At 42.8% G+C, this 26,180-nt stretch overlaps 1 long non-coding RNA gene across 1 annotated transcript in view; it reads left to right on the top strand.

Moving 5' to 3' along the window:
* The window catches only part of LOC144784503 (uncharacterized), a 318,124-nt gene extending 295,274 nt beyond the window's left edge, over positions 1-22,850 (top strand). Inside the window, exon 4 of the long non-coding RNA XR_013601654.1 lies at positions 22,647-22,850. This is a non-coding gene — a long non-coding RNA (uncharacterized LOC144784503). The remainder of the gene's footprint in view (positions 1-22,646) is intronic.
* Positions 22,851-26,180: the final 3,330 nt, after the last annotated feature.

The raw sequence follows: 26,180 nt of genomic DNA, 5'->3' as shown, positions 1-26,180 counted from the left end.
CGATGGGCAAGCCCAGCACAAAGGGGGTAGCTTGGCTCAAGTGTCAAGGCAAGTGGAAGCTTTAGTGTTAAGCCGGCTCTGACCCAATAATAACCCCCTGCGCAGTCACACCAAAAAGAAGGACACCACACCACTGCTGTAGAAAAATACGATTCCTTTATGTAAAAGCTCTCTGTTGTGAATAGGGATAATTGGGAAAGCACATACACATTTCTCTTGGTCACACAGTTCTGGGTTTCATTTCTGTAATAAGTAATACTATAAATAATATCAGGAATAAATAGCATCAATAATTAGAATAGATATCAGGAATGAGTATCACGAATAAATAAGTTAAATATCACTTTTGCCTAGCAGAATAAATACTGGTTCATTTAACTAAATAAACACATGTTCATTCTGGTATCGCTGCCACCAATTAAATACTTCAGAAACATTACACTTGTAATACGTTTCAGTTTGGAGAGATAACTCTTACAGTTTGTGTTGGTTTCAATGATAATGCATATGGGCTTCTCTGGGCACAGAATGAGTTTTGGGACTCTTTATGGTTCATTCAGGGAGTATGCGCATATATCTAAAAGGCAAGGAAACACAGTGAATACTTCATTTGCGCTCGGCTGCCTCCGGGATGAGATCTCTATTTGCCGGTGGAGTCCATGCGCGCTTGCAGGCTCTGTCACCGCTAGCACTCAGACGGCACCAGTTCAGAGTCTTTAGACTGACGAACGGGCTGCCGGAGAGGTCACACAACCTTCGCGCTCAGTCAAATCAATGCCGGCTCACAGTTCCTTCACAACGCTGCATCCTACCAGATGAAACGGGCCCACCTCGCATTGGCTGCAATCGGGAAGCGATTCAGTCAGGGCGCAGCACTTCTCACGCCAGCGACGGGGTTCTCAGGGGCTCCACGGACCTCCCTCCGACTTCCGCATACAGGGTGGTTCCCGCCCACAGCTACAGCTCTCGGGTCACTGGGGAGTGGCAGAGACGCTAGTCCCGCCCAACGAAGGCCGGCCTTTCCCCGCCCCGGTGTACCACCTCACCTTCAGTCCGCGCAGGAAGCGCTCTATGCTGGTGGGGCTCGGAGACGTCCGAGCTCCCCTCTAGAGGCGCCTGTCGCGAAGGGGGGCACTGTTTACGATCGCGGTCGCGGCGAACTTGCTCTCGCCTCGCCACTTGTGAAATCTGTCACAATTCTCCACCGGGGGGGGGCGGGGAGGCACACGAATTTGGCCACAGTCTCTGGGGGTAATGAGGCACTCGCTGGGTAGGCGCTGTAGGCGCAAGATCACCGCTCACGCAGTTGACTGGAACGCCAGTCAGAATCAACGCCAGTGACCTTTACTACTCTACTGCCTGCGCTACCAGCCTCCTCAGGGGTCAACAGGGCAGGTGTCCATCTGGTGTCCAGTCTAAATCTCAAATCCAAAATGGCCGCCAGGGACTGGGCTTTTTATAGCCAGTGCCCTGAGGTACTGGCACGAGCCAGAAGGTTCTAGAACCTTCTCTGGCTGTGACAATGACATGGCACCTTTGAGGTGTATTTAGGACACTAACAGCCACCGTACCGTGGTTCTAGAGCAGCCATTTTGTGTACCTGAGGGAAATAAAGGAATCCCTGTCAGGAATGCGCGCCAAACAAAGGGCGCCAAAACCTCAAAAGGCCAGAGTTCATGAAGGCTCCAATGGGAGTCGCTCACATGAGGGAAAAAGGGTGTCCACCATTTTAGGGCCATTTATTCAGGTTGACAACCCCAGTTTGTAATGCCACAGGTTTCGCCAGGTGCCTTGTAAATAGGTGCCACAAACCTTGTGAGCAACTGGGCGTCAAGGAACATCTAACCCCATGAAACAACACATAAAATGTCCTGGCAGACAAAGAAAAGCGACAAATTCTGGAAGGTACAGGGGAACAAAAGAAATCATAGTGGTGAGGGGACTCTCAGAAGCAGACAGGTCTAACAAAGAGCTTTTTTTTTTTTTTTTTACTTTCAGCACATTCGGCACTCAGTAGCAAACTGGAGGCTTTTTATGACCTTAGGGTGGTACAAAGGGTGAACCTTGTGATGAAATCTGGGTCAAAGTGTGCATGATGTCACTTTTGCTTCCCTAGCATTTTAGTGAAGTGATGTCCATGGCTTTGCATAATGTCAATCTGCTATTCATAATTAGTTTACAGAAATATATTTGCTAGTACTTTGAGTTTACTTTGGGACATGGATCTCTTGGTGTTGAAGACTTAACTTCAGGCAATCTACTTTTCTGCCTCCTTAGTAGAGATTGACTAGTCTGTGAGGTTCTCTATGGATTGGTGTCTGTGAAATACTGAGGCAATATTACAGAAACATTGCGCTGGAGCCAAAATAAATGGCAAAAGCATTTACTCCATTTTTGCTTCTTGTTTTCAATAGGGAATGGTGCAAATATATTTTGTACCAGGTCAAACTAGGCGCAAACTGATTTTACATTTTTGTGCTGTCTATACATTATAAGATAGCGGCAAAATATATTTTCTCCAGTTTTCCTGTTTTGTTTATGTTATTATTTTTACATATGCAACAAAAACAATTCAATTCGATTTCACTTTCATTTGATTTATTCTCGACGTCCACTGAATATTAAAACATATATGAATGAACATCTTTAAATAGATAAGAATAAAAAGTTAATATATATTTTAAAAAAAAACTTAAACAACGATAACAATCAAGTCCAACTCCAAGGTTTCTTTAGCAGTCCAGACTTGCAAAGAAAGACATGCTTGACAAACTATGCGCACCATGTTTAAAGTAAGGCAGACGAATAAAACATGGTTCATTTATTGATTACCATTGTGACATGTGTATCAAACTAGATCAGAGAAAAATGTTTCTCTCCAACTTACCTGTAGTGAATTTATTAAACTATTCTCAATTCTTAGAAGCAAGACAAAATGACACAGTGAAGGATCTTGCTATTTAGATATACCACTGTTTTATTTTAGAACAAGCCAATTTGGTTATTCTTCTATATAGTTTACGATTCGTAAAATATGCAACATCAGATAAAAAAACTGGCTTTTGCCATGCTTCGTTTGCAACACAGTATTCCAGCTTATCATGAACAAATACGTAATATTTAATACTTGTCATGCAAATCTTAAAGTTTGAGAATCTAAATAAAAGTCTTGAATCAGATATAAGTGCAAACTTGATTTGCTGTATTTAGTTGGCTACAGATCTAAAAAATTTAAATCCTCAGCACATAATTGCTCCAATGAGGTCATTGCACCAATTTCTAATTACAATGCTTTTACAATAAAGTTCTTCTATAAAGGTAATATTCTTTTGAAAACAGCATTTTCAGTTTTCTTTCAAAAAGAAAGTGTATTAACTGATGAGAACTCAACTGCATATAAAAGAGTAGGCAGCACTTTCATCTCCTAGACCTTCAATGCACGCAAAAGATGTATTTTCCCACGACTATACATATTAAGTGTAATATCTCCATGAGATAGGCAAGTACTGTCTGCTGCTGAATATGGAGATTTACTAAGCTATTCTGTGTGGGAACCATGTCCAGAAAGGTCTAGTGGTTGACCCGCTCCAAGTTCTTATCAAATCTCCAACTATAGTTTACAGATCTTTGAAATTCAGAGAAAACTACTACTTTTCCTTTAGGAATATTAGGGACTATTCTCAAACTGCAATATGTACTACATTTTGTAGTACTGCAATAGTGCTACAAACGTACTACAAAATGGCATTCAAAAATGTACGTGTCTTTTTTTGCACAGAGATATCTATCCCAACACCTTAATGCCTGATTAGGATCTTGTCGGATGGGATACTGCATCACAAATGTGAAGGATATCCCGTCTGCCAAATTACAAGTTCCATAGGATATAATGGAATTGCAATTTGAACGACATGATATCCGACTCATTTGTGATGGAGTAATCCTGTCCCCAAAATCTTAATTAGTCCCATAGTCTGTGCACACGTATACATACTGTATTTTTAATAACAAATATGGGAGTGACAAAGACCAGCGGCTAGGAAAAGGAGAATACTTACTGCTAAAGAGATGGGGATTACTGTGGAGTAAGGAGGGGTTACTGAAGGGTTACAGAGTGGTTCAAGGAGGAACATGCACCCACCCAAAAATAGTATGCTCATTGCTATAAGGTTACTACAGCCGAAAAAAGGGAATTAACACAACCGTAACATACTCCAGTTTAGAGCTGAAATAAGTCCAGCACCACAGATGGCCAGCCACTGATACAGTAATGCCCTCCCATAGAAAATATTGAAGGTAGGGACTTAACATAAAAAGCCCTAAAAAAAATATGTTAAATTCAAATACATATTTTAAATATTTGAAACAAAAAATAAGATTAATTTAATGTGATAAATATACATTTCAATAAAACATTTATTATTTATTTATCAAATATTTTAAAAAATTTTAATAAAAAAATTAATGTACGATTACAGTTTATTGAAATATAGGTAAATAACTTCACATTAATTCTATACACCCCATTTAATAGTTATTACTGCCTAATACTTTTTTTTAACTTTAGGATTTTTTTTAATTTAAAATTCAGCAAAATAATTTTTAATTCATTGCATAAATCAATTAAATATCTAATTCTAAATTAAGTTGTTAGTGCTGTAGCTTTCTTTTTCTTTTGTTCTACATTTAAAAAAAAGTCAAATTAAATACTAATATTATTTAACATAACAATATTTTTACTAACTTTTCTAAGTTAAATAAACATTTTTAGCTTTCCCTATAGTTTACCTTACAGAGATTTGTGGGGGAGAGCTCTGTTTGGAAATGTATAGGAAAAACGAAACTTTTTTTTACATTAAATTATTTTTATTTATATTAGTAACCATTTTAAATAATGTATTTCACATTATTTCCTTTGGGGGTTTAATAGTAGGCTTCTACCTCCATTATTTTCTATGGGAGGGTGTGGCAGTACCAGGGCTTGACCATGTGTGGTGCTGGACTTACTGCTGCTTTTTTTGGCAGTAGTAACTTACACTCTGAAGTTTGGTCCCCCCCCCCTTTTTCAGGGGGAGGAGACATGTAAGTCTATATTTTAAAGTAACTTTGCACATTAGGATTTTGCGAATAGCCAAGAGTAGTTATGTTACTTGCAAATGTGAAAATAGAGTCACACAGGTAACTACTCACCCATGGGACTTACCTCTGTAAAAAACCCTGATTGACTTGTAGAAGGTGGCTTAATGCGTAGGAATATAAAGTATGGAGACCACACTGTAGGCCACTGAATGTTAAATCAAAACTGATATCATCTGCATGTAGCAGAGACTGAATAATTCTGTTTCCCAGCGTGGTGGGAACTTTCAAGTCCTGGAAAACATCTGAGGAAAACTGTAAATATAGAATAAAAAAAGTGTAATGAATAAAGAAGTGGTGCCAAAAGGCATCTGCTCTTCACCCCATTCTGAGAGGTAATGTGAGGAATCAGACCTTTGTCTGAGCCCAGTCAAACCCAGCACCATGTCCCAATGTGTAGGGTGATTAGTAGTTTTATTAAACCAACTGGAAGCCTACATTACTTAACTTGTGCCATGAACTGATGTAACGAAACTTGAAGGGGCCCCTCTGCAAGGTATGTGGAAGAGCCCCCTCCGGACTCATCTGGAGCTCTCCGGCCAGAGTACTGTGCTGAGGGGGCCCCCTGGAGCTTGAGGTGCCCGCACTGCGGGGGCCTGTGTTATGCCACTGTGGGCGCCACGCCCTGGGTCTTTCTACACTATCAAAAAATCAATAAAATCAATAAAACCAACATAGGCCAGTTGATGTTTAACAACATTTTATCTAAGATAGCATGCACCATAGCTGTCCTATTAGAAAGAGAATGTTGGGGATGAAAACCGTATTGTTCTAAATGGTGTATTAACCTCTTCGTGACCCATGCCTGAAGATGTTCCTTTAAGGATTTACTAAATAATTTACGACTGAGATACGAAAGGGCAATGTGTCGGTAATTCTGTGGTAACGATTTTTTATAAAAGAGAAAGAATAACAATCCCTATCCATGAGTTTGGGCTGAACTGCACAGGTGTAAACAAATGGCAAAAAGAATGAAAAATCGTTTTTTTAAAGAACATTTTGTTTATGGATTATGGTAGGCTTGTTTGACTCTCGAAGACTTGCGTAAATTGATTCATATAGAAACAGTGTGACGTATATGTTTAACAGTGATTCTGTAAACTACTTTTCATTTTTGCCCTGTTGTAAAAACCTTTCTGAATATGGACTGGGGCAAATTTGCTTGCACAATTCCGTATTACGGAAGGAGCAAAACGGTGCAAAATTGTTTTTCCCAGGTATTTTCAGTGATGGAACATTTCTGTAATACTGCCCCTCTCGAGCAGTGGAGGGATCTGCCACACGCCAGCCTTAAGTTTACTTATGAATTACTGATTTAAATGTGCAGATTTTGTTGAATATTTTGCCTCTTTTGTTGGCTTTGAAGCAAAGAATATTATTTATTAAAAAATGACAATTTTCCCTTCTAGCCTTCCTTGTTGGGCTTATGTGTTTCCTCTCAGCGTGGTTCTTTTTGGCCATCAGCAAGGAAGGGAATTGTCAGGTCTTTCATATAATCTTAAATAACAGATTAACTGCCATATTAAAATATTTCACTGCATTACAGTTTTCGAATTTCAACAAATAAACCTGAATTTGGTCGAATATCCATTTTTCCAAACCAACCTATTAATATACTGTAAACTAATTGGTCCTATTCCTCCATCAAGATCCATGCGCTAAGAATGTAATACATAAGAAGTCATTGTTTGAGCATTCAAAACCAGCCTCAGGCTGAATATTCCTGCAATTCATGTAAGAATTCCACAGATGAAAATTTAATTTCCATATCTCCCCAGGCGCGGCCTATAACATGTAATATGCTATTTGAGACTTCTAAGTGTCTGCGTCAGAAGGAGATCCCTACATTTCCCATGGAGATCAGCTTGCTCTAGCTTTAGCCTTTGTGACTTCCAAGTCTGTGACAATAATTCACAATGTATTCTGTGTTCCTAAATTGAATTACTGTGTATAAAATGATGACTTTGTGTATATAAATCCCCAATCCTTATTCACAAAACCAGGATTTTTGGAATACTAACTACTCAAAATGTACCAAGTGGAATTTCTGCATTACATATTTAGTGTTCAGGGTTCAGAGTCCTTGGCATTTCTATATGAACATCCCTGTAAAAGTAGTTCAACACATGTTCGCATGGCTCTTACACGAGGTCAGCTAACCTCTCAAGGGTTGGCCTGTGTCCCAGGGTAGAATAGAGAGGCAAAAAAAACTCAGATTTATATGGGATACAGTAGAATATGTTTACCCAAGGGGAAATATTTTGTTCCCGTGCAGAGGCAAAACAAGGAATTGAATGTGCGCATACATTAGATTTACACATGCAGATTTTTTCAAATGATGGAGAATATGCATGCATACATTGTACGTATTAGAATACTCATAGGAATCTATGGCTGTCAGAAATTTGCGAGAGTTATCCTTTTTGAATCCTATGATAGTTGGAAGTCCACACTAAAGTAGGAGATGTTCTATGGGAGCACATTTATGCCTGTTAAGTATGGTCTTTCTCAATCAGACCCAACATATTTTAGTTCCAGTGCTTGCCTGGGCATTCAGATAGCTACATAGCCCCTGTGAGATAAAGACCTGGGAATTGACTATAGCAATAAAAGAAAATTCTCTCATACTACCTTTGCACAATTTTAAGTGTTTGTAATTCATGTCTGTGTATGTGCTTGTGTAGATCCATTTACCACATGCGCAGTTAAAGAAGTCACAATTGGCCCACAGACCATTTTTCAGACATTGTGCATCATTAGTGTGTAGATGATAAAGAATAAGGCAACACAGTCTCCCTGAGAGAATATGGGTGCAACTAATACACACTAGGAATCAAAGGGATAGGAACGAAGTGGAAAACCATACTACTCCCTGTCTAAATGTATAATCACTAAAAGTATGTCTCGCAGGTCATGAATAGGCAAAAGGAAAGAAGAAAAAGAAAGGGCAGATTCCCCACTTATTATATCATGAGGGTACTGGGCTACAAAGGTGCCCTGTTGCATGGGAAGAAACCTCTGTCAGGACAAGAACCCTCACTCACCTGAGGGGGACGTGCTTCATCGTAGGGTTCCCTCCTCACACCAGAACCACAAGGTCACTGGTGTGGGCTACCACTCTTCTGGGCTAAAAGAGGAGCTGATGTGTTTTGGAGAAGGGACCAAGAATCTGGGTGGTGAGGGGCAGAGTGCAAAAAATAAATTATGGCGGGGGGTTTAAAACTGTATCTGGAAGGCCAAAGTGTTTTATTATGCAGACTCCTAGGACAGGATTAAAAAAAAAAGAGAGGACTCGGGGTTACCAGCAAATATACCCCTGTGATGGGGAGAGGGGTTGGCCTAACGGCTAAGGCGCTCGAACTCGGACCTGGGGATCTGGGTTCGAGTCTCGGTAACGACGCCAAAAAACCCCTGTGATTCTGGGCAAATCACTTAATCTCCCCGTGCCTAAAATGAAAGTGTGTCCTCATGTAACGTAACTGGTGCTATGTAAAGCGCTCTGATAACTGATTCGGTTCGGTTCTAGTTCGCGCTATATAAAACTGCAAAAAAAAAAAAAAATGATAGATCAACATGTTTCTGCCTTGTAAAGGCCCCACAAAGGAATCAGTTGCATTCTTCAGGACCAAATGGTGTGTCAGTCTGCATCAAATACATAAGTGTGAGAAATTAAAAATATATGATTATATATACTGGCCACCACAGTTCAGGAGCCTGTATAAGTGAGCGATGGCCTGGGAGTAACAGAGTATGATTAACTTAGAGAAACTTTCTATATATTCTGAATCAATTACATCATCAGATCCTCATTAATGTGACACCTCCAACCATACTGATGCACAATGCCAGATTTAATATGAAAGTAGGTTGGTACAAAAGGAAGTTAGCATGTAAATATATCAATTTATCAAGTTATTAAAAGGTTTGGGAATATGAATTTTTTTTAATTCTTCAGTTTATGACCAAAACAGTTGATGTTTCGATCCTCAAACAATAATTGTGTCAGATCATCATCAATCCTTCTAGGCACATCAATATCCAGTTTTGAAACACTAGTGGTTTAAATAGGCACCTGATTATTATAAATTTACAACAAACATTTTGATCATTCTATTACGTTATTCCATCTAGTGCAAATAAGTTAAAGTATCCCAATTAAAACAAAAATTCAATTAATAAAATCATTTACTGGATTTATCACCATATTATTTTGAACAAAGTAATGCCTTCAGTCATAAAGAGAATGATGTGTGCATTGGTAGTTCAGTGGTATTATCACACTATTATAGTGGGCACAATCTGGTTTATAAACAGCTTTATGTAATCTGAATCGACTGACCTGGACAGACCACACTCTTGTCAAGTTCAGCATCTCAGTCTCAGCCCATTGCACACGCACCACCAGACCAGCCCGCAAAAACTGGAGCAGCATCATTGACAAGGACTGGAACACTGCTCTCATCACCCACTGACCATAACACAGCATCAGCCTTCCCAAAGTCATCAAAAATTTTAAAAATTGGATCTCCTACTGTACCGACTCTCTGGACCCCATCAAACACACAAAAGAACAAGATCTAGATCCCAGGCCAGTTCGCATACAGAGGAACTCAGATTGATGAAACAACACAGCAAACAACTGGAACGCAAATAGAGAATGGGCCAGGGCATTGCAGACAGGAGTATGCTCATATCTGCCCTCAGGTACTACCACCAAATGGTCTGGACCACCAAATGTGCCACTCTGGTAGCCTGCATCGATGCCAGCACCAACAGAAGCAAAGAAATCTTCACTGTTGTGAATGATCTCACCTCACCATCGGCCACCTCCAATTCGATCACTCCCTTATAGGACCTCTGCAACAATCACTCTCAATTCTTCAGCAAAAGCTGGAACCAACAGACCTTGCCAAATGCCTCCTGATCTTATCCAAAGAACCAATGCTAACCACATGGCCTGTCATCACTCCAGAAGAAGCCACTGTCGCCATGAAGTCTACCCACCGGGACCTCTGCCCCCACCAAACCTACTCCAGAGGACTACAACCCATGGGAGCCATGTTATCAACCCTTCTGAATGCCTCCACCTCACTCCTCAACCTTCCCAGATGCTTGGAAACACCCAACTACCCTCCCATTGCTGACGAAACCCAGTGCAGACCCTCCAATGCTCACGAACTACAGACCCACCTTCCTGCTACAATTCCCAGCCAAGGTCTTAGAGAAGTCACCTCACCATAATACCTCAATGACAACCAACTTCTCAACACCACTCAGTCTGGTTTCAGACCGAACTACGGCATGGAAACTGCATTTATCACTGCCAAGTATGACAACCACGTGACTGGACAGAAGAGACACAGAGGCCCAGATCCTCCTGAACCTCTCATCAGCATTTGACACAGTCTCCCACCCCATCCTAATCCAATGCTTACACAACATCAGAATCCAATGACATCCATTTAAATGGATCTGCTCCTTCCTGACGGGAAGGATACTCTTTGTTAGCCTGGCACTGTACACCTCGACGCCTGCGACCTTTTCTGCTGAGTTGCGTAAGGATCCTCCCTGATACTGACCCTCTTCAACACACACATAATTTCTCTAATCAGCATCATCCGCTCTCACAATATCAACATCTTCTACACCGATGATACGCAACACATTCTCTCCTTCACAGACAAGATGCCCAGTACCTGCATCAAGTTCAATGCCTGCATGACTGAAATCCCCATTGGATGAAGACCAAGGCCCAGATTTATCAAACTTTCATGCAACGCAATGCAGCAAGATACCTTGCTGCGCTACCCTGCACTACATGAAAGGGCAGCAAGGAGTCATAAATAACATTATAGGGACATTCCAGTCCTCTTCTTGTACTGTCACACAATGTGCTGCCTCGCGCCAATGCAGGCACTCTTGCGCTGTGTTGCAAGGTGCCTACATTTTAGGCAGGATTGCTTTTGTGCAGGAAGGGACAACTTCCTGCACAAAAACAATGCTCAGAGGCAGAATGTTGCACATGTAGAAAGAGGAAAAAACGAGGAGAAAGTGTAGCATTTTGATGCATTCCCAGGTCTAACCCTCATGGTAAATCTGGGAATGCGCCAAAATCCATGGGAACACCCACACTCCACCCATGGAACACCTCACTGGTGCAGAGTAATGGAAGCCAACTACTTGTTCTGCTTTCTGTTTCTCTAGATTTACCAAGCCCCATAGGGCTATGCAAGGTGGTCCTGCGTTGCTTGGTAAATCTGACTTTAGTTTTGTATTGCCCTTGGGTTAACTTGTGTGCCACAAGGGCAATGTAACATTATGATAAATCTGGCCCCAGATGTCTAAAGCTGTACACCAACAAGACCAAAATCGTGATCTTCTGGAAGAGCACATCACCGTGGCACTCCACCTGGTAGCCAACAGAGCTAGGACTAACGCACACCACACCACCCATGCCAAAAACCTTCTGGATCATCATCAACAGCAAATTGGACATGACTGCCCAAGCCAATGCTATCACCGCCTCATGCTTCCATACCATGAAGATGCTGAGGAAGATTTTCAAATGACTCCCAGTCAGCACCTGGAAAACCATCATGCACGCCTGCTTATAAGCAAGCTGGACTACGGGTACACGCTGTATGCCGGAATCAACAAAAAACTCACCAGATGGCTACAGACCATTCAGAACTCGGCAGCCAGAACCACTCTCAACCTCCCACGCTCCACTCACTTCACACCTTACCTGAAGGAGCTCCACTGGCTCCACATTCACAAACGAGCACAATTCAAACACTGGCCCACCATACCTCAACAATCGGATATGCTTTCACAAAACTTTCCAGACACCTCCGCTCAGCCAGACTCCTACTTGCACAAATCCAATGCACGGAAATCCAGATCCAACGGTCAAGACTTCTCTTACATCGCTCCTAAATCGTTAATGACCTGCTGCTACACATAAGAGCCTCCTCCTCACTTTTTGAATTCTGCAAGAAGCTGAAGACCTGACTGTTTGAGAAGTGCCACTAGGCCATGACAACTCCAGCAGTCGTGCATTGATAGAACATTCTGAATAGTGGAACTATCATTTATGTTAATTAGATCATAGAATGTCAAGAGATAACGCAAAAACAAAAGGTTATTTGGGTACATTTCAAGTGTGTTTTCAACAACAGTGTTTTTTTACTACAATGACATCATATAAAAACACAAGTTTGTTTCACTAATTACTTACCCTTCGTGAAAGAGAAAGCAAGGGGTGTGAATAAAGCAAAAATTGTTGACCACGTACACTCAAAGGAACATGCCATTGTAGTTAAAGGAGATCTTACAACCAATTTCAATGATGCCATGCTGTCTGCAATAGATACTTTTGCTAAGTAACTCTAAGGCCCTGATTACGAGTCGGGCAGAGCATTATCTCTGTGGGAGATACATCCCACTCAGTACCAAGTTTTACCTGATGTGGAAATGTACCCGGGAAAACCAAACTTGTGTCTGCACGTATAGTCCTCCTGCTAAAAGCAGGAGAAAATTGACACATAACATGGGCCTCAAAGCAGGAACCCGCGTATGAGACCTGGTAGTTCTGGTACAAGCATTTCTCATGCTGGGCCGGACTGCTCTTGATGGGGACACTAGCTAGAAATGGTTACTCCAAGTCTGGTATCTCATTTACAGTTACCGGCAACCTCTGAATTGGAGCCTAGGAGTTAGTGCATGAGTTGTAGATAGCACAAATTGAAAATGAAAGCCACTACTCTGTGTCTCCTAGCTGGATATCTACAGGCTATGCACAAACGTATACTATTGTATTGTAATAGGATTTATATAGTGCTTACTAGCCCTGCCGAGGCGTTGAAGCACTTTTTTCCGGCAAGTAGCACGCTACTCCGGAACCCATAAAGGAATAATGGTGAATTAGTATAGTGAAATATTAAAATTGATTTGAGTGGTGAATATGTTACTTATTTGGATTGAGAAGGATATTGGAGGGAAAAAAGGTTCGCATTTATATACCGTTTGTTACTTCTGATGGGGTGTTGAAGCTCTTTTTTGGTGAGTTGTACGCTACTCGGAAACCCATAAAGGATGAGTAGGGAATTGGTATAGTTAAATATGAAAGTAATTTGATTGGTGGATATTATTACCAAGGGCACTGGAATTATGCAGCTGGGGAGGACCAAATTAAGGGGCCGATTAGGATTGCGGTGAATCCGCATCCTCCGGGCCGGCGGAAGCCACCGCCGGCCCGGAGGATGCGGATTCACCGCTGCGGTGACTGAACAGACCGGCCCGACCGTCCGCCGCTTTTCCACCGGTCACCTTCGCGACCTGTGGAAATAGTGCTTACATATGGTGGCGGTGTGTGCGAGACACCGCCAGCCATATTATGATGCCCGCGTTCCCATGCCTTTCCACGGCGGTATTGCCGCCGTGGAAAGGCATACGGTCTTTCCTTTGGGGGCCCGTTGCGGGCCCCCAGGGTGAAGAGGGGGTGGAGGGTGCACATGGGGGGTACCTATGGTACCCCCCTGCATGTGCATGCACAAAGCGGCAGGCACCGCGCGGTGCCTGCCGCTTTGTGCATGCACATGCAAAGCATGCATTTTTAACCTTGCGGCGGGTGCTGCTTCAAGCAGCACCCGCCGCAATGTTAATATACAGGATGTGACTGCCAAGGTGGCGGTCACATCCTAATTCCGACGGAGGGACCGCCGCTGCCCCTGCGGACGGTCCCTCCACCTCGGGGTGGCGGACGGACGCAGGTCCGTCCGCCATCATAATAGGCCCCTTAGTGGCAGGATTGATTAAATTATGTTGCAAGAAAAGGCACATTGTGCTGCATAATGGTGCACATTTTATGATAGCATTAATTCATTATTCTGTTTTTTAACATATGCTAACATTGCCTGGGCAAAGATTCCTCCTCATTAATTCCAGTTTAACAACCAAGTACATTAATAAACATCTGAAAAATGACCAGCGAACTTGTGCGAAGGGCCTTCCACCGCGCGGGAACACTGTCACTTTTAAAAAACTTTTGATCTGATTGAGCTAGACACAAAACTTTTTTTTTAAATTTACAGAATATTCAGGAGATGATGGATTAAGTGGCAAATGCGGCAAATCCATAGCTATGCATAACATTTAGAGCCCGCAGAATAACATATTTCCAGTTTCCCTATTAGCAATGTGTTAGTGTACGCACAAAGAAAGTGCGGTTTGACTTAAAGCAAGCACACAGCCACCTTCTGCGCCTGTGCATGAGTACAGAACGGGATCATGGTACGGCCCCATGGTTTTATTTGGGCTACACAGGTGATGACTTATTTTATTAAGAAGTCAAGCATCCTTCATTTGAGGAAGAGAAAGTGACACTGCGCGCTGCAGTGGAACAGAGAGAAATATTTGCAGATGTCAAAATATTTCTTCTCACTTTCAAGAAATGTAGTGAAGAAAAGAAATGTATTTTTAATGTTTAGTTCCCGTGGTGAGCTTTCTCTAGTGGCCTGGGAGGCAGTTTCCTGTATTAACAATAAGAGACGTCAAGGCCCTGACTTCAGAGAGCGCCTTACAGTGCGGAGTGAGGCAGAATGCATAAGAGGAGGGAGGAGAGGGGGTGGGTGAGCCACTTCACAGAGTTACTGCAGTAGGGGGTTAATAGCGAGTATTTTGATGCTGCGAGTCTTGGAAGTGCAGAGATGTGCAAAAGCAGGCATAGGCAGGGCCACTGGAAGTAAGCGATTTTGCAGCTGCTGCGTTTCCTGCATAAGTATGGATTTTAACCCAAAAATATTGTTTCTGGCTCAAAAAGCTCAAACGTTACTAGAAACGCAGTGGTTCAGTTAGCTTTATTCGATTTTGTTTAAAAAAAAACCATAAAAGCGTCAACAATACATAGATAAACACCAAATAGTTACATAAAACATCATATCATTTCATACGAAAGTTAGTAAAACAGAATTAAATAGATATATCGAGTCAGCTAATCAATATACATAAATTTCATTTTCAATGATCAACTTTAGCTACAGTTACATCCTACCCTGTCTGTAGATTCCTCTTAATGATGGGGTTTTTTAAAAAACAATTTTTAAACAAAAGTTAAAAACCATTAAGGACTAAAAGATTAAATGGCTATTGGTGTAACTAGATATACCTGGGACTCGGATAAAAATCGTACAAATCCCAAATTTGGATGGTGCCATGTCTCTCCTAAGGGGGGCAAAATCGTAAGTAAGGGACGATATTACTGTTCTTAAATTCGACTAGCACCAGGTCCCCAGTGATGTCCTTGGGCAGCGAGCCCAACCACCCCACCCTCCTGACACCCAAAATGCCACCATCCAGCTCGGGCGGCAGAGGTCTATTTTTCCGCAGCCAGACGATGGCCTTGTCTAGCAGATCCTGCCGTGACTCGTGTGTTCCCTTGGTGATGGTAGGAACCCCAGATAGAACAGACACGTATGGGGCGGCTTGTGGAGGCAAGTGGATACATGGCATTCTTGCCAGGGCTGGACGAACCACTATATCAGCTAGTGACGGGGGTTTTAGCGTTACTTTGTGGTCTATGGAAGTTGGTCTACAGGGGGGCTGTAATTGAGATTCGCCAATTTTACAGGTATTAGACTTGTACTTTTCAGGGACGGTGGGAGGGTCTGTGCAGGTGGATACATCGAATTTGTTTTTCGGTAGAGGATACTTATTGATTGCTTCCTCGATGCTGTTCAGCCTATCCCCCAACTCATTGATTTTTAGGACCAAAGGTGAAATAACAGTTAACAAAAGTTGCTCAATTTGAGTCAATAAAGTCATTTGGGGAGGCAAGACAGGGTCATCTTGCTTGGCCGCGGCCGTGTCCTGCGTTGATGTTATTAAGTTGAAGGGAGATAAGGTTGGGCCGCTGCACAGATTTTGTATATTTGCATTATTCGCAGTGATAATGTCGCTATCGTGTTTCCCTCTAATGATGTGATCCAGGGGTGAGGCATTTACTTGTTTTTTGACTTTTAATATAGGTGTTGTTGAGTCCCGTGGGAAGTCATTAGAGATAACACAGTTAGTGCCCACAGTCGGGGAGGTTATAACAACATCTGGTGCGTAGTTTGTGCCACACAGGGCGTTGAGCTCCTCCCAGATAGACATAGTGTCTATGTTAATGATAGAAACGCCAGTATAGCCAATATAAGCAATAAAGCATCACAATACCTCCTCCCGTGGTAGAATCAAATGGGGTGGCCCGTCCCGTCCTCCTCGGGTCCTCTGAGGGCCACAGAGGGCCCGCCCTTTGCTTGGGCTTAGCCCGGCGTCCCGCTCGCATCCCGCGGAGCGGTACGGAGCGCTGCTTTAAAGGCGCCTCCTGGCGCTATCCCAGTGTCAGAAGTCAGCGCCGCCGCTGAGGCTGCCGGGAGATGTAGTCCCGGGGCGGCGGCGCTGTAAATTGCAAAAGCGTGACTCCTGGCGGTGGCGGTGGCGGCTGCAATGGAGGGCCTCCTCTCCTCCCCCCTCCGACTTGTCAAATGGCAGTGATACATGTATGGCACCGAGGAAGGCCCTGCACAAAGGCTACGGGTCACCTTTCTGTTGCTTTTTGCAATATTTGGGTGTTAAAATCGAACTAATGAGGTGAAATCTTTCCCAGACACTGTAAACAAGTGCAAAATCACAAAATCTACCGCATTTTGCCACATAATTTGCCCTTTCGTGCCACATAATTTAGCCAGCATTCTGCATAATTTGGTTATTCTCTGCTGCATAATTCCAGTGGCCCTGGGCATCTAGAACAGCATTGCTCTGAACCTGCTGTCATGGCCTTGTGCTCAATATTCCTCTAAGGACCACCTCCATTCAAAACTAGGAGGACATAGTGGCAGCAGGGTTTGGTATATCTCCACCTGTCTCAAAATGTGTCTCTTGGGCATAGGTGGCTCCTTTGTCAGTGGTGTGTGGCTCACTGTTGGTTATAATAAAATGGCACTTGTGTGGGTTCATTTTTCGAAGTGGAGAAATATTTGATCAATGTCCACTACGGGTTTTTTATATTACGTACAGATGTGTACAGATGTGTACAGCAGACCCTGTGACATATGGTAGTCCTATAGTCATACCTCTGTTTTGTGCTGCCTTTTTCAGAGGGAAATTAAAACTGTGTGGTGTTTTTAGGATAAACTAGTATCACTATTGTTGATAGTTACGCCAACAGTGAGAAACTGTCGAGAGAGAAGGCACGGCACAAATTGCACAGCACTGGATGAATAAATATCTTAACTCTAATTCAAGGCCTCATCCGAATTGGTCACAAGACAAGGAGGCTGGTCCTTTGGATAGCATTGGTGTTGGTAATTATACACAGGTTACTACCCCTGACGAGGCGAAGACGTGCTTTTATTGAACGGGTAGCATACTACTCCAAGGGCTCCTAGTGTTAGTCATTTAGGGCCTTCCATAGAGTTTGGCGGACAGGATACACAGTCAAAACATGGAGGATGTCCCATGCATCCCCTGGTACCAGCACCATAGGCGGTAATGCACTTGTAACATTTGTGACTAGTATCTCCTATGCCAAACTCCACATAGGAGCCAATATACTATAATATTATGATTCTCTTCTAGTTCCTCCTTGTGAGGTATCATTTCATGGCAGTACTTTGGTGGCCTCACAGAACGATTTGTGGTAACGTAATTCCCCTGATTCCTCAAGCAGCAGTATGTCCACCATTGGGAGCATTAGTCATGGTGGATTTACCACTACCAGAGACATTTTAAGGCATGGGTGAAGTGGGATCTACCCCAGGTCCCCCACCTTTCAGCTTTCAGGACGGTTCTAGAGAGTGGCATAACACAAAAAATAATGAGGCCCTCTGCACAATATGAAAGGGCACTCCCAGGTCTCCAATATCTCAAATATTCAAAGGCTCTGCACTGAATGGAGGACCCTAAATGACTGGGGACCCCTGGAAGTTTGTGGGGCCAACAAAGAGGGTTGTCAATGATCAGATCATAGTTTCTGATGGAGTGAATGAGCTGGAAAGAAATAATAAATTCAGAGTTTATCCGAGCAGGGGGCCCCAAATTACGTTTGGCCCGGGGCCACCAAATGTCAGGCTGAAGACAGCCTGACATTTGACCTCTGTCTTTGGATGCACAGGAAATGTGACAAGATTAGAGCGAGATTTACAGGCCTATGTACAGAAAGGAGCAATCGTGGAAGAATATAAGGAGAGGTAGTGTGAAAAGGCTTTGCTCCTTGGGGGGGGGGCGAACTGAACCTGGACAGCCTAAAACAAATAAAGCTAGCAAATAGCTAAAAAATGTGAGTTACAAGCCATAAAACCAATGGTAAGAAACTGGCAGAATGCATTCTTAGGGACGCTTTCTGAATGTATCCAAGATGTCTTTAGCAAACCAGACAGCTGCACTGTCTGCTAGGCTTTGCCCTAAAAAACACATGAGGCTGTTTGAATGAGGAGATCATGTTCCTCCTGCCGGAATGGCATCAATTCATTGGAGCTGGGTGGCAATAAGGCTGAAATTTTGCTAATTTAGCTTCTCTTTTCTTGTTCAATATGCATCTCAAAGTGTGCTGAGCAGATTGAGAGTCGGGCTGCAATATTTAAATTATATCAAAAGGTTAGAGTTGTGCAGCCATATTCAAATGTATGACTCCTGCTCAGTTCAAAGAGAAAATGGTAGGCCAGACTATACCAGAGGTACTCATATGCAAATGGGCCCTCAATGTAAAGATCAGTAACCATTTTCAAATAAATGGCTTATTTGCCACTGTTCAGGAAAAATGATTTGCAAGTCTGCTGGTGGCCATTTGAAGTCATTAAAAGTAAACGGCTAAACACAAAATGAAATCGCATCCATCCTTTTTTACTTCTGTATGCATTTGAGTAGGCTGAATTACCTAACACATTGCTCTCTGCTTGAAGTAGAAGTTCTGGTGAATTGCTGTAGATTGAAAGAGTGCTCGCTTCTTGTGTGCTCTGGGTTTTGCAGGACACTTCTTAACAAAATCCTCAGGATTGCCACAGTATGAACAAATATGTCTTTTGTTCTCTGCTTTTTATAATAGACCTTTGATGCCCTGATCTGCATGTGTCCAGGAGCTGGAAGGTGCAGTAGATCAGATTCTCGATTTTTTCTACTTAATCACTGTCAATTTTGGTTTTCCTTTTGTTCTATTTTCTCACTCTCTATCAGGCGGCGATCCAGTTATAAACCAAGGCCATGATTTCAAGTATGGCAGATGGCAGGCGGCTATCCTCTCCAGCTTACTACAAGTACCATATAATGCACTTGCAATAAGACATACTGGATATTGTCATGTTTGTGATGGAGTAACCCCTCTGCCAAACCCTAAATCTGGCCCTTAGTCAATCAACCTCTCAAAGGATGTTAGCAGGGCCCCCACCTGGGCTAAAAGATATTTCAACTCATCCTTAAACACCTGATAGGAGAGTGGCACTCGCTGCTCTTCCGGCCACTCTGCATCACTCACTAATCTGTTGAAAGAGGTCTGCCAAGTGACCAATCCATAACTTTATCACTGCAAATTCGGCAGGGTGTTGTCTACTGCCTGTGTGAAAGTATGCATGGTGAATGATTTTTTCACTTTCATTTCTCTCTTAAAGAGTCCTGATTACACAATAAAGAGTGGAACGTGATTGGCACAATTACTTGAATGGGTTGTTGTGCAGGTTATTGGGCAGAGGGCTATTGTTGTTCTAAACCCTGCATGCTGGAAAATGAAAACTGACCCAGGGCATCTTTTTAAGGTAGCTGGTGTTAATATATGTCTAGATCAGGGAATGAACTGGAACACATTTGTTATGCAATAGACAATTAACCAGCAGCTCCTAACTCCCATCATCTTCCCCAAACCTGCACCTAGATGTTTGTCTTCCTTTAGTAACGAACCCTCTGCCAGGTTTCCCATTCAAAAACCTATGGTCTAGAGTAATTTTCAGCACCCTTTTCAGAGGGCCAGGGGTCAAGCAGGACCTACTGGGTTCAAATGCGGGGGCTGTGGCCTTTTACTCCTGATGTCCTGGTCGTGTACTACTATTGGCCCAGAGTGAGTGGGCGAAGTACTACTCCTTTAGACCATGACTCTTAGTGGTAGAGCAGGTTGAGCTGTCCAAGGCTATTTAGGGGGAGGTAGGTGCACGGTAAGCAATGAATCAACTTAGAATGCACACAGTGTCATCAATAAGTTTATTGTCCAGTCAAATCCTGATTTTAGTATAAAAGCACTATTTATTTTGCATGCACAACACTGTACTTTAAATAAATACAAAGTCTCCTTTTAAGGCTAGTACTCTAGTATTTTTAAGACTAGCATCCGAGTGCTGTATGTCCGCCCTCTCCAGGACCTTTCTCCCCTCCTCTTCTCTCCACTCGGACTCTGCGTCCCCGGGCAAAACTCATGAGGTGAGCTCAGGCACGGGCCACACAAGCATATGCATCAAAGTCTGGCTTTGGCCTGAAAATTCATCTCACGGATGTAACTACACAGAGCTAGCACAAGTCTCCACAAAGGACAGGCAGCTCTGCTTCAGTCTTACTTGACCAGAGTCTCGAAGTGTCCGGGAGCATGGCCTCTTCTCTCCGCGTGCTCCCACATTGAACGTGCACCCTGTTCTCTTGTGTTCAGCGGGGGCAGAGCTTAGAAGCAGTTGCAGTTGGTGGTAGCCTCCAGGCGCAGCAGCTCCTTCTTCATGATCCTCCCAGGTAATTGAATAAAGCAGCAGTCTTCAGCAGTGTGGCTTCTGGTCTTGTTTCGGAGTCCCACCATGGGTTGCAAAGACCCCTCCAACATGGCAATTGCCCCAACGCTGTTAGCACCCCCTCTTGGCATCCAGGGGTCACAGGCCTGGGCAACAGTTCCGATCTTTCCAGATCCTCCGGGCAAAGGCCATTGCAGTCTTTGGTGACCTTCTCCTAGCACACAGAGGGTCAGAGACATGGGTGATGACGCGCAGTCTCAGTTGCACTGAGATGCAGCCCACAGAGTCTCAGTGGAAATGGACAACAACCCAGGCAGCCTTCAGTGCCCCCTTACGGCATATGGGTTCACAGAGATAGGTGACAGCCTGAATGAGATCAGTGATAGTGGGCAATGACCCTCAACTTCATGGCTGCCCCGACGGTTGTTACTAGCTTCTGTCAGAGAGCGGATGGCTCTCTTGCAACACTGGTCCCAACCGGACCGGGTGCCTCACACTCTGCTCACCAGTACCACTTGTCAACGGACAGTTATGTTCAACTAAGTACGGGACACATGCTCTAATATTTATAGTCCAAATCCAGGCACATACGGGGTGAATGTTTTCCCCATGCAGGGGATATTTCTGTCCCAATAAGGATGAACTCCAACAAACTTCATGTTGCATAGATGAGATCTTGATATATTACTTTTTTTTAGTAGCCCACTTTCATCCTTAAGTTATATTTTTTAGACATGCTTTCCTAAATCCAGTAGTCTTTTACCCATTCTGTTAAAATTCTGTGCTAAAAAAAAGCTATACTTGACTTCATCTGGCTTGAGTCAGTGGAATTAGGCATCAGTGGAGTCAGGCATCAGTGGCGTCAGAAGTCAGTGACGTCAGAAGTCAGTGGCGTCAGAAGTCAGTGGTGAAACAATAGAATGAATGTTGGTTGCAGAACAGTCAGAAAAACGGTGGAGAAAGAGGAATTTGGATCACTGTGGTCATGGTAGTTGAATCAAGAACTGGTAGCATTTGTAATCTGTGATCACTGAAGTCAGGAGTCAGCGCAATCACTAATGGGTGATAAGCTGAGGGATGAGACATAAGGAAAATATAGGAATGTTTTTACACCCGGATGATAACCTTGCTAAAGGGGCACAACCTTTTATCCTCTTACCTAAAGATCAATCTTTACATCCCTTTTATTAACGAAGATATTAGCTAGAGAAGATACAATTAAGAGGTAGACTCATCTTCAAAATAACAGTGTGAGTTCCCCTACTCTAACTTGGTCTCCTCCAATGAATCACAGAACGCGCTCTGAGGGTCATCTTGGAAGAATTATTTGTATTAATGGGAATACATAGAAGATCTATGTATTATTTCTGACACGGCTTAATTGGTTATTTTGCACACCCTTGATGAAGCAGGGTTTCGAAAAAAGAAACCAGCTTGAATGAACACCCCCGTAATACATACTAACAGCGTGCAGTGGAAACTAATATACAAAAACACAATGAATCACACGGGAAACTGCTTTGCGCATGCGTACACTAATTTGAAATAATGCATGAAAGAACTAAACCACATTTTATATTGCGCTTTGAAAGGAGCAAGAAATAATGCATTTCGCATTTTGCATGTTGCTCTAAAAAATAATAATAAATAATTCTGCTTTTATCCATAACGTTGCTAAGAATATATTAACATGGGATAGGGCAAAGGTGGGTGGTAAACAGTGAAAAGTGAATTATATGTAATTAATTAATGCTTACGTTTTATTCACCATAGTGAGCCGAATGGGCCTGAATTTTCCTAAACTTAACATGATAGATGGGGGCTGAAGACTGCATGAATATTCCCACAAATAGACAGAAAGGCTGAGCACGGCAGAGGAGGTGCAAAGGTCCAAGGTCGATCAGCTGAGAAAGACATTGTTTGCCTGCCAAAAGGATGAGACTGGCCGTGGGACCCAAGACTTCTTCCACGAACATAGCTGAGAAATATATGTGAAATAATGTGAAAGTATCAAGTATTAAAAATGAATGAACAAGTCAGAAATGTTGTTATGCGAACAACGAATAAACAAAAGACTGTAGAAATTTTGAATGGGAACCTGGTGGTGTCAAATTTTATGAATTGTTTCAACTGATGTGGGACGGACGTGTAGGTTTTAGGGTGTAACTGGGGTGCTTTTGGGGTGTGGTTTAGCGAACGAGCGTGAGGAGGCAGCAGGAGAGAGGGGTGATGCGTTGCGGTCCGTCGGTTTGCAGAGAGGCCTAGCTTTTCCTGTCCCTGTCCAGTTCCTGGGTTTTGAAGTCTTTGTTCCCTGACTCTATTTCAGGGGACCCCCCTACCTCCTTGGCCAGGGAGATGGTATTTTTCTGATCTTTGGGTTAGTAGTATCCTTCTGACTCGTACTTTGCATAATCATTTGCAGATGTATTTTTGTCCCTGAAACTTATGTCTTTTCATCTAACCCCTCCGTCACATGTATATTGTTTCACATTATTTGCTGAAACTTATGTCTCTTAATCTATCCATTCCTTCATGTGCATATTGTTCAAATTGATGATGAGTATGATACTGTTTGCATTTTGCTGATATTTTTCTCTCCCTCTTGTTGAATTTCATTGTGTGCAATTGTGACTGTATACAATGAGCATTATTAATTCACAAGTATTTGAGATAAACTTTATTAATCTTATTGAGAGACTGTGATTATGTAGCTAACTGGATAGTTAGATAGTACTATTATTACCATCAACTACTCAACCAATTGGTCCATCGACCAGAGGAAAGAGAGTTGATATACAGGTTTAGTTATGTATTTAGAAATGTTAGACATGAACCTGTGAAGAAAACAAGATTTTTACATCATTAAAACTTGACCCCCAGCGCAACAGGGATTTGGGTGAATGTGTATGGGCCTTTGTATGTGATGTTATAGAGTATTAATCCCTGATTAGGTGGTGTGCTGGATCACCCTTCTAATTTAGAAAGGGTTGCTAAACACAATAAAACACATTAAACCGTCCTGATGACAGCTACTGTAAGAGTAAGTAGGCATCTCCTTGCAACACCGCCAAAACAATAATGTGGGCTAGGGTAGATTACTGCACTTTATCGTGTGATGCTCTTTTGAAGAAATTAATTGCCAGAGAATCTAACAGACTCAAGCCTTTCTCTTCTAGTGCAATCCCTCCATGGTGAGCAGCTCCATTGTGAAATGTCATTTTTTAAAATCTGGAGTAGTGTTATTTTTCTCATTTTGCCAACCTTGGCCTAATCCATAGACAGTGTGCTAGGATCACGTCTGGGAGTGGGGCGTGGGTGCACACTGCCTACATGAATTAGTGAGGACATAGAAAGACTACAACAATTGTGAACCATTTTGGAAGTGTGGTTTCACCTACAGGGCATTCTCTCTTTGTGGCCATGCAGGAGGGTAGCCGCTGAAGAGAGAGCTTGTTTTGTAGATATACAAATGAGTCTCTGAAATGGCAATCCCAATTTTACTAACTTAAGTGTAAGTGTCATCTTGTAGTAGCATTTGATAGCCTCCTTTTTCCAAAGCTAGGCAAGCAGAGCTTAGCTTTGCAAGAGGGCAGGAAACACCGGGTGCATACATGGTCTTTGGAGTATTGCCTGTGGCATTAACCCTAGCAGGGTTAGGGGACACTTTGCTCTTACATCAGGTTGAAGCTTCATGTAAATTATGGAAGCACGACACAGCATTTGTCAAGAACAGGACAACAGACAGCACAGATGTGCGGACTTGTACAAGGAGACTGTGGCATAGTGTGGGTTGTAGCATAGGCTTGCTATCTTTTATGCATGCTTCACTGGATGAGGACCAAATAGTATATGTATATAGATGTCAATTATTGTTCACTTTGTAGGATTCAATAGGAACTAATTTTTTATGTGTTTGAGTGTGTATAACTGGCTCTTGTAGGAAAGAGGGTTTTTATATGTGTTTCGTACTATATTAAAAAAAATGGTATACATAATGCTTTGGGTATAAACACTGAACTCAAAAATAAGATTTATGAATCCGCACAAGTCCCCCTTGTGTGACCCTGAGTGGCTCCATAAATCTCGAGTAAAGCAATGCAGAGCAAATCGCTGCGTTGTCTTACTCTGCGCTAGGGAGGCGTTTCATGGGCGTTGCATTGGTGTTCCCACACAGCACCCATGGGTATTGATGCATTGCCGGAACTTGTAAACCTGGGAATGAGCCAAAAAAATATTCCTTCCCAGGAGAGGCGTAACGAGGAGAGATATCTTTATTTCTCTTTGTTACCTCCTTTTTTTCTATCTTTGCTGCATTCTGCAACACACATAGAATATGCCTCCCAGGATTGTTTTTGCACAGGAAGGTGCTCCTCCCTCCACAAAAACAATCCTGCATGCAAAGAAGGCACCCTTTCACTATGGTGCAAGGAGGCCTGCATTGGCGCAAGGCAGCCAAAACGGAGCCAGCGCAGGGGAAAAGGAAGGAATGCACCATATTCTTTTAAATATGGTGCATTCCTGCCCTTTCCAGGTGACTTGCTGCGCTGCGTGATAAATCTCATATATATGGCCCTGAGTAACAATTATGACTGGATTTTGTTTTATAAATGGGAAAGACGCAACAGAATGCCACTTTTGTGAAAGTGGCTTTGGAATGGGCAGAGTTCCTTTTTGTCACTACTGATCTATAGATACCCTTGCCTGTCACCCTTGATCTGGGGTTCACATTTCTTGTGACCATGTTCGGGATACCATCCTCTCTGTTCCTGCACCGCTGGACCTCATCATCAAGTCTTCTCTGTGAATCCACCAGCGACCCTCCTCTTTAGACTTTGGTCTTGATGTTATGCACATTGATGTTGTTTATACAAATGTTTTGTTCTCAGTTACATTTTTTGTGTCTGAGTTTCTTGCCATTTGTTGGGATTGGGAAAGACAAGTGCCAATTTGTGCTTAACTTTTTCCTACACATTTTTCAAGGGTAGAGAGGGTGAGAGTCAGTGGCGGCTGGTGATCCTTGAAAATGGTTAGGGCTGCTGAGAGAAAGTAAATTCAAAGTATATTTTTGCAGCTAGGTCTCGGATATCTCCACAAAACGTAGCACACATACAGACAGGCACACATTTATTTGTGCATGCTCTCTCTCTCTCTCTATCTCTCTCACTCGTACGCACAAAGCATTAGAGAAGTTTTCCTTGCATTGTACTTTCTCGTTGCTGGTTTCAGGTCCTCACAGTTGAAGTCCCAGCATTGCCAGTCATGGAGAAACTTGTGCAGTGTAATTGGAAGGCAGGACCTCATTTGGTA

This window comes from Lissotriton helveticus, chromosome 10 (assembly GCF_964261635.1).
Source record: "Lissotriton helveticus chromosome 10, aLisHel1.1, whole genome shotgun sequence".
NCBI lineage: Eukaryota > Metazoa > Chordata > Amphibia > Caudata > Salamandridae > Lissotriton > Lissotriton helveticus.
The sequence above is the reverse complement of the archived record's forward strand: the minus strand, read 5'-3'. Positions and strand labels throughout refer to the sequence as shown.